The 9,081-nt window shown below is 39.9% G+C and overlaps 1 long non-coding RNA gene across 1 annotated transcript; it reads right to left on the reverse strand.

Annotated features, from left to right (window-relative positions):
• Positions 1–745: 745 nt before the first annotated feature.
• On the reverse strand, positions 746–8,847 carry LOC132652787 (uncharacterized). The gene is made up of 3 exons (XR_009590346.1): positions 8,590–8,847; positions 5,402–5,564; positions 746–3,427 (listed from the first exon to the last, which is right to left on the reverse strand). It is a non-coding gene; the product is annotated as an uncharacterized LOC132652787 (long non-coding RNA).
• Between the last annotated feature and the right edge of the window lie 234 nt (positions 8,848–9,081).

Here is a 9,081-nt window from a genome sequence, read left to right on the forward strand (position 1 = left end):
ATGTTTTAAATGTTTTAACCTCTTCTGTATATTTGTTTTTTACCTACTAAAAATATTACTTTATTTATTCTATGTATTTTGTAACTGTTTTTCCTGCTGATTGCCTATTAATTGTCACAAAAGTATTTTCTTAATTTTTAAAACCTTATTCATATTCCTGCCTTTAGCAAAAATATGCTTATAAATGCCATATAGCAATCAGCATTTTTAAATAGTCTATATGTTTTGCTATTCTTTACTGTGTTTGAGTTCAGTCTATAATGTCATTTCACATCTACTATTAAAATATGTCCACTATTAAAATGACTCATACTTATGCAGATCTACTGCACAAAGCCCTGGTCCACTGTGTTAATCTGTAAATCCCTCTACAGTTTACAGCATCCTATTATGGTTTAATGCCAGAAAGCATTCCTCTTGATCTTTTTTTTCCTTTCCTTTCCTTTTTTATGGTTTTCTCATACATTTCTTCATCCAAGTCGATTTTAGGATCATTTACAACTTTTAAAAAAATTCAGTGGTTTCTCGATAAAAGAAAGCCAGTAAAATAGAAATCAGATTGAATTGTCTGAAAGAAAAGAGACAGATTTTGACAGAATTGGAAGAGCCAAAACTTGCACTTGAGGGCTGATTCCCTGCTAAGGCTGTAAATTTGGCAAGGTTTTAAGCAGCTCTGAACCTCAGATCCTTGTCTGAAAATGGAGCTAATAAAAGCCACATGTAGTAAGTATCTTCATGTCCTTTGTCCACCTACCATTGGGATACATTTCTAAAATGTGGAGAGTTTCTCACCTAAAATTCTTCTAGGAGGCACTGCTCCTGCATGGAGAGCTCATGAAACCAGGTTCTCACTGCCTCTTCCCTTTACAGCAATGCTCAATGGAGTCCTTGATTCTGCCCGACACAGGCACAGGACAGGCCATGGTTTTGAATCAACAGGCAGTAAAACACGGAGAGAGATTCGTAGAGAAAGAAGTGGGAAAGTAATCTCTGTAGTTGCGTGGAGTTGAGGGAGCATCATATTTGCATTGTAATAACAGAGGAACCCTGCACCTCTATATCCTCTCTTCACGCCTGTGGATACCTTAGTATTGTGTGACAGTGTTCCTGGGGAGATGTGAACAATGTCTACTCACCTCACATAAGAAACCAACAATAGGCTCAAGTAAGGATAACATGGTTAATCAGAGTTTCATTGACATTACTTACAAGAACATGAGTTGGGAGTTACAAGACTAGAGTAGTCTCCTGGCAGAGGGAGGGGAACACCAACTCACCCACAATAACTTCAGATAAACCCAGATAACTCTGTTTACAGGATGTGCAGGCATAAAGATAGAGCAGATAGAGCAGATTGAGAGACTATCCAACCAATGCTTGGTCCAACTAAAGAATCACCCTATGGGTGAGTACAAACCCCTGACACTATGAACGATACTCTAATAAGCTTGCAGGCAAAAGCCTGATAGAGTCGTCCTCTGAGAGACTCTACCCAGGAGCACCTCAAAACAGATGCTCAGACAGCCAAACATTGGGTGATGAGTCGGAACTCTTGTGGAAAGGTGGGAGGAAAGAGAAAAAACCTGGAGGTGACAGGACCTCCACAAGAAGCTCAACAAGGCCAACTAACCAAAGTCTAGAGGGGCTTGCAGAAACTGAAGCATCAATAAAGGACCATGCATGAATTGGACCTAAGCCCCCTACAAAGATGTAGCAGATGGGCAGCTTAGGCTTCATGTGGATCATTTAGTAAGGGATGCGTGGACTGAATCTAACACGGACTCACTTGATAGCTTTTGATCACTTCTCCCTGGTGGGACTGCCTTGCCAGGCCACGAGGGAAGAGGACATGTTCAGTCCTGATGCAACTTGATGGGTTGAAGAGGAAAGGGAGTTCTGAAGTGGAAGTTTCTGGTTTCTTTGAAGACTCAGTTTTGCCATGTGATGTTTTGCTGCAAGCTGGGAACATGATGTTTTGCTGTGAACTCTCTCGTGCAAGGGGCATGACTGTGGCCAGCTGAGAACATCCATGGGTGGACTCTGAGGAAAGGAGATATATTGAGGCCCATGCACCACAATGAGGCTTCACTTTTTCTTTTAACCTTGATGCATTGATCTTCATGTTTCAACACTTGGCTTCTCAGAGAGAAACGAATCCAGCTGAGTCTTGCAGCTTTCACTGACTTGTGCTGATTCGTGCTGCCACTTGGTATTGGCCTTTGGACTGGACTACTGGTATCCTGATGACTGAGTTTAGTAATCCTCTAAAGACCCATGGACCCTAATCAGCAGGAAGTGGATAAAAGAAGTCTACAGCCCTTTCCGCTACTAATCTCCTACATAAGGTTGGGGAAGGGGGATGGAAGTGCTTAAGAATCCGAAATAAAGTAGGTTTAGTGAAAAAAACCTAAGCCTACAGAGCTCCCCCTTTCTAAGGAATAAGTGAGAGGGGAAGAGGGGAAGAGGGGACGGCTGGGAGGGGAGGAGGAATGGTGCTACAACCAGGATGTAAAGTGATCAGAAAATAAACAAAGGAAAAAAAATAAGAATAGATAGGAATCAAAAACTGCTGCATCACCAAAACCCATGCCAGCAAGGACGACCAATCACAAAAGCTGGAACCATGAAGCTTATCAACTTCAAGAAGTTCAACAGGTCAGGGAGCATCCCTTCCTAGGAGCCCAGTTTGTCCAAATCTTTTACAAGTAACTCAATGGCTCTCTTCTTTTTCCAGCAAGTTCTGCTGGTGTTTGTCTTCCAGACAACTTGGTTTGTCTATCTTTGAACAGTTTCAGCTGGTTTGCTTCTTCTAGGCAGCTTGGCTGGCCTTTGCCTCTCTAGGCAGCTCAGTTTGTTTGAGAGTATTTCTCAGTAGAGAAGCCTAATATGTCTGGTCAGTTTCAGGAACCACCTGAAGCTTCTGAGTTCTTCACTTCCTGAGTTTTAAGGTGTCTCCCTCTAGAACATCTGGAGGCTTAGCTATTTTCTCCTAGATGGAATGTTCTATCTCAGTGAAAAATGTTACACAACTGGTCCCATAAGAACATCAACAATCCTTCACACTTAAACAGCCATAGTTCGTTCTACGGTTGCAACTATAAATCTTACCTTACAGTGTAATATCTAGGGCTCACTGAGCAGAAATGAGATAAAGAATGCATTCTTACACCTTTTTAAAACACATGACCCCTCTTTTTTTGTCCTGATTTGTCCATTCAAAAGTTGATGTACAGTGCACTTGCCTTCCTCCAGCTCTGGTTCCATTCAGCCAACAGAAAGCCACAGCATAAAATGTCATGTAGGAAAAAGATGTATGGGAATGTATGTTTCCTTCCCTCTTTGAAGGCACTGTTCATTGATTGCTCTCCAGTCAGTTCAAGTTTCTCACAGTCAACTTCTCCCTCTGAGTTCCACTTGACCTGAAGGACTAAAAGACATAAGAACCTCTCACCCAAACTCAGGAGAAAACACCCAATCATTTTAGAGGGTTTTAACGTACTACCTTCATGTCTTTAATTATCTTTTTTTTTAATCTTTCCCAAATTTTCTACCTTTCTTATGCTTTCTGCTTCTTGCAGGATATCAGCATGTAAGTAAAAACTTTAGCATGCTGCCTGGCTTGTCAGAGGGCTCAAGAGTATCTCTACAAGTAAAGATGTGGGATGTGCTTTTGTTTTCAATACCCCGATAATGCAGTGATACAAGAAAGTCATAAAGGAGAGACAAAAGGGTCAATAGTTCAGACTCAGCCTGGGCCACATAGCAAGACCCAAGCCATCCCAGGCTACATGAGACCCTGTCTTGAAGCAAACAGTGTAAGGGTTAATTTTCTCTAAACATACTGCCCCTTTTCAAACAACTGTAGTATTCTTTCTGAATCTCAGAGAAAAAAATTCTAGAAAGATGGTCCTGGTGCAGGAATTTGCACAGTTGAGCATCTGCAGTGAACACTGACACTAGTGTCTCCAGAAGCTTTGCTCCTTTCCATTTAGGCACACCCCAGGTGTCACAGTGTGTCAGAGAGAGATTCTAGCACCAGTTTCTCACACTGCCACTGTTTCTCTGCTCCATTTAACACTCAAATTTAATAGACATTGTTCCTAAGATCCCTACCCTGTTGCACTCACCCATACTAAAGTCTAGTTTTGAATGGATCGCAGCATCCCATCAAACTGTGTGCAAACTGTTGCAGACTCTTTAGAACAGCCAAACTTTCCTTCAAGTGTTCTCTCCACATTCATATAATAAATGATCACTGATGCTCCTCAACTGTCTGGTTTCTGTATCAATGTATGAGTGCAAAGTACAATTAGCTATTGAAATAAAATTGGTAATGAATGCTAATTACTTCCTTCTATGGGCTTAGGGGTAATGTATTCCAAGTCTTTTCTCATTACTTTGAGAAATTGAGAGGTGGCTCTATAGCGATCTACAGATATTCTGAAAAGTACTTGAAAGCGCCAGACATTAGCTGGAGCTCTGTATAATTGGGTCTGCTCTGCACCCTTGCATATAAGTTTTCTTGATGTGGAGCCCTGAATGCATAAAGAAGAGAGAATGTGCAGAGAAGAGCAGCTTCAATCCGCTCTGCTGTCATTTGGATCTTTTGAGTTCTGAATTCTTTTGGCAGCTCTAATATAACAGAAGAGCTTTTCCTTCGGTGACTATAAAACCCCCATTTGGAATGTTTTTCTCACACTTTTATGTGAACATTGCCAATGGCTACTTTTCTCAAAATTAATTCTCACCCTCGATAATGATTTGCAGAAGTTTACTGAAGTGCTGATAGTAAATAGGAAGAACTGTAAAACAGATCTTTTGCTACAGAAGAACAGATCTTTGCTTTCTCTAAGTATTCAAGTGTTCAAAACTCATACAGGAGTGCTTTCATTAGACACTAAAATCAGTTTGAAAAAAAATTGAAAAAGTCACTCCTTATAATTTACTGCACTGTGTTGTCATTCCAATCGTAACAATAAGAGCAAAATTAAATGACTCTGTAAAGGTAAAACATTCCTGATAAAGAAAGATGCTTCTCACTGAAAGTACAGTGAAAAAGAAAAATATTTTCCCATGAGCCATGTCCAATGGTTGAAGTAAAGCTTAGTTCTGCCATGAGCTGATCTCGCCCTCAAAAGTCTCCTAGATTCTATTTACCTCCCTCATCTGGAAAACAAATGCTAAGTGAATTTATTCCAAAGGTCCCTCCTAGAATCAGGAACTCTTGTTTGCTTTATGTTTTCCTAAAACCATCCAGTAAACTTCACCAGTGGGGAAGCCTACTATATGAAATTTAATCCTTCCTCTTCTTCAGCAGTACAAACTTGTAAAATGTACTTTAGTTGAGGATTTAAGAACTTTAAAAATAATAATAACAAGGACTATTTTTGAAAATCCTCACCAGAAATTGAAGTTTGCACCAATCCGTGATTTGTCCAAAGGATCCCTCGTGGAATCAACAGTGAGGAGACGTTTCTTACTAGAAAGTTGCTCTCCTAGCCGTGTACAACCTCCAGCAGGATAGCCTGGGAAAAGCTCGCAGTCTTTTACATCCTTTGCTGGTTCTAGGATGTTAAAGATAGGTTCTCGTCATCTACACTTGAGGCTATAAAATGCACATGCTCTTCAGTGATTATGAAGCAGAAGCATGATGGCAGCACCCTCACCAGGGTCCCACATCTCATTACTAGAAAATTTAAGAATGTCCCAGGCTGTGGCTGAGGGGGGAATGTAATGCATGTCCAGACTGCAGTCTGTGACACCCACACAATCAGCCATTTACTCAGATCTTTAGGATTGCCAGACAATGAATGTGGACTTGGGTTCTGTTCTATTCTTGTCCACTTATTTCTGATGATCTTAGGAACAAGTGGTCTTAGGAATGCATGAAGGTCAGCCAACACTATGACAGGATGAGAGAGCTGAACTTCCAGCTCCCAGGACTAACAGGAAAATTAGAACCTAAAGAGACAGAAAACACTTTACAATGAATGGCCACCCACTACCAATTAACAAATAGATGTTTTCTTTCTTTCCCAACTACTGCTATAGGTTAAGTAATTTGAATGAACTCATCAGCTCCCTAATCTGCCTTTTTTTTTGGAACCAAAGCATAGAAAAGATTAACTCTCTCTTTTTCTCTCTTTCTCTCTCTCTGTCTCTCTCTCTCTCTTTCTCTCTCCCTTTCTCTCATTCACTCTTTCTCCCTTTCATATTTATATGTGTGTGTCCCTCCCTACCTGCTTCCAGTTTCCTCTCCACTGTCCTTTTTCCTCTCTCCTCTCCCCTCCCTTTTTCTCTCTCCTCTCCCCCCCCCCTGCTCCTGTCTCTTCTCCCTCTCCCATGTTCTCTCTCCCTTTGGTCCCTGAAAACAGACAATGTTGCTGGCAACAGCAATAAAGGAACGGCAAGGAAAACCTAGTCCAGAATAAATTGGTTGTGCTGAAACATTTGTAATTAAGCATGATAACCAATTACAGAAATACCTGGGGTAGTTCAGTGATTTGCTCTCCCACATCAGAGGTCCCCTAAATCAATTTGAAATAACCAGACACTGCTACAGAAAATAAGCAAGATCACAGTGTTTGCTAATGAGTCTCAAAAATGGATTTCACTGCATGAAAATGTTCATTGTCAGGACAAAGACTGTTTTCACAATCTTGTGGGTCATTTTCATTTGCATTTGATTGGGGAAAAGGCTTTTGTTCTTTTCTCCCTTCTCACACCCCTTACAACAGTACTGATTTTTTTTCTGATGATTTAGTACTTTTACATCACTGTATTGTATCAAGTGCTAAAAATATAGCAAAATAAAACCTTTGTGCTGAAGTAGCTAGAATCCACTTCAATTATTACTTAATTTCATTGTGTTGAATTGTTTTCCTGGAATTTAAATGTGCAGGTGTACGACACCAGAAGAAATGGCTTGACAGAAGCCACAGTTGTGGATCCTGGAAAGCAACGTGAAAGTCAGTGGTTCATGTTCAATGCCATTTGAACATTCCTCAGCCTTGAAGCCCAGCAACAGTCTCCACAGAGATTTGAACTACAGTGGACAAGCACTTTCAGGTCTACCAGTTAGTGAAAAAAAAAGAAAATTGCATACCGTGGTCTTTCTAAAATAAGCAATAGTACATTACACCTGCTGTTTTCACAAAGGGACATGGAAAAAGAACCATGCACTTGAACAAGGAGAGAGCATGATACTTTTTTTTTCTAGAAGTCGCCCCAAGGAAGACACCTGTAGCTTTGTGTTAGCATCACGTGATCATGTGACATGTTGAGACTCTTAGTATCTTCCACTATAAATCTTTTAATACAATCTCTTAAATTTGTAGCTTACATATTCTTACCAAAGTTGTATCACAAGAGACTCAATCTGCCTTCCCTCTCCTTCTAGTGTATCCAGTCTTCTAGTATCGAACTCTCAGCGTTCCCTCTGTTCTTTGTCCCTATACCCTGTTCTCTCCTTTCTTTGTTCTTAACTGTTACAGCCCTTTCCGTTAAGTTTTCAAAGCCAGCATGAGGAGACCTGTTTTATCTCTTCACATCTCCCTCAGCATTGAGAAAACATGCACACCATCATGCACACGGCTAGGCTGTTTGCCATGGCTCTTCACTAAATCTTTTTTGTTATCTCTCCTACTAAAAGAAATGTGGCTTCTCTAAATAAAGGCTCTAGTCAGTGAGGTATGTGGTTTGTATATTTACCTCCCGAATGTTTTGTTTTCTTTTAAATGCAAGAAGTTTTGCAGTACTGTTTTCCAGATCCATTGCAAGGAAAAAAAGACCTAGTCTCATTCTTGGCCAATGCAAAAACCCCATGTCTTTTCTAAGAATTCTTTACAAATTTTTTGGATCCAAGCCTTAAAATGACATTGGTTCTTATGTAGACAGTGCCTGACTTACAATAGCTCAACTGATGATTTTTGCAACTTATGATCGTACAAGTGTGATATGCATTCAATATCAACTGCATTTAAAACTTCAAATTTGGGTCTTTTCCCAGGCTGGTGATATGTGGTAGAATGCTCTTTGGAGATACTTGGTAGCAGAAGTGAGCCCAGCTGTATGAGAGTAATCACCAAGAGAGAGAGCAGGCACAAGGAACTGTATTGTGTTGCTAAATAGAATGTTTGTTGGGTATGTACCTACATTTTCAATTTATGGAAAGTTTCAGAGAACACAATCTTAGGTTAAATCAGGGAGTAGCTATAATGACCAAGACTTTTTCTTTTGTTTTCTAAGGATCACCTTTCTCCCATCCCCAACACTTTCCATGATAAATCAATGTACTTGCACACACACAAGAAAAGAGACATAAATTGAATGACAACAGTTAACTGTAAAAATACCACCTGTGCTTATAATTTTACTTTGTCAGCTCTTTTTGTATCAATTTCTTTCCAGTCTTCATATATCCACTCAATTGTCTCTCCGACCTGCTGGGTAAAGTCAATCTCCTTTAATTTTACTGCTATCATTTTCTCTAATACAGATATGTTTTCCAGTCTTCTGTTTAGTTATTATATATATATGAGAGTATGTAGTAAATGTACGTGATGTATCCACACATGTGAGTACACTCACCTGTACAAGCATGTGGAGGCCACGTCCAGCTCTGTCACTCCCCGCCTTGTTCTCTTGAGATGGGTCTTTAATGGAATCTACTTAGGCTGGTGGTGCATGGGCCTGCAACCATCTTCTTGTCTCTGTTTCCCATGGTGCTGGAATTATAAGTACATACCAACCATGCTGAGTTTTTTATGTGAGTTCTGGGCATTTAAACTCATGTCCTCATGCCTGAATAGTAAATGCTCTTATCCACTAAGCCATCTCCACAAATTGTTTTATATTGTAAATAGTTCTCTTGAGAGTATATGAAATCATCCTATTCATCTATTTGAATATATATGTGTGTGTACATATATATATATATATATATATATATCACATATATATGATACATTCACATATATAGGTAAGTATGTAGGTATACATACATAAGCATTTATACTCAAGCACATGTGTTAATACACAGATGGGTGTCTGCATGTGTGTAGCATGTGTGTTGCATGCTAC

The sequence above is a fragment of the Meriones unguiculatus genome, chromosome 3 (assembly GCF_030254825.1).
Source record: "Meriones unguiculatus strain TT.TT164.6M chromosome 3, Bangor_MerUng_6.1, whole genome shotgun sequence".
Classification (NCBI taxonomy): domain Eukaryota; kingdom Metazoa; phylum Chordata; class Mammalia; order Rodentia; family Muridae; genus Meriones; species Meriones unguiculatus.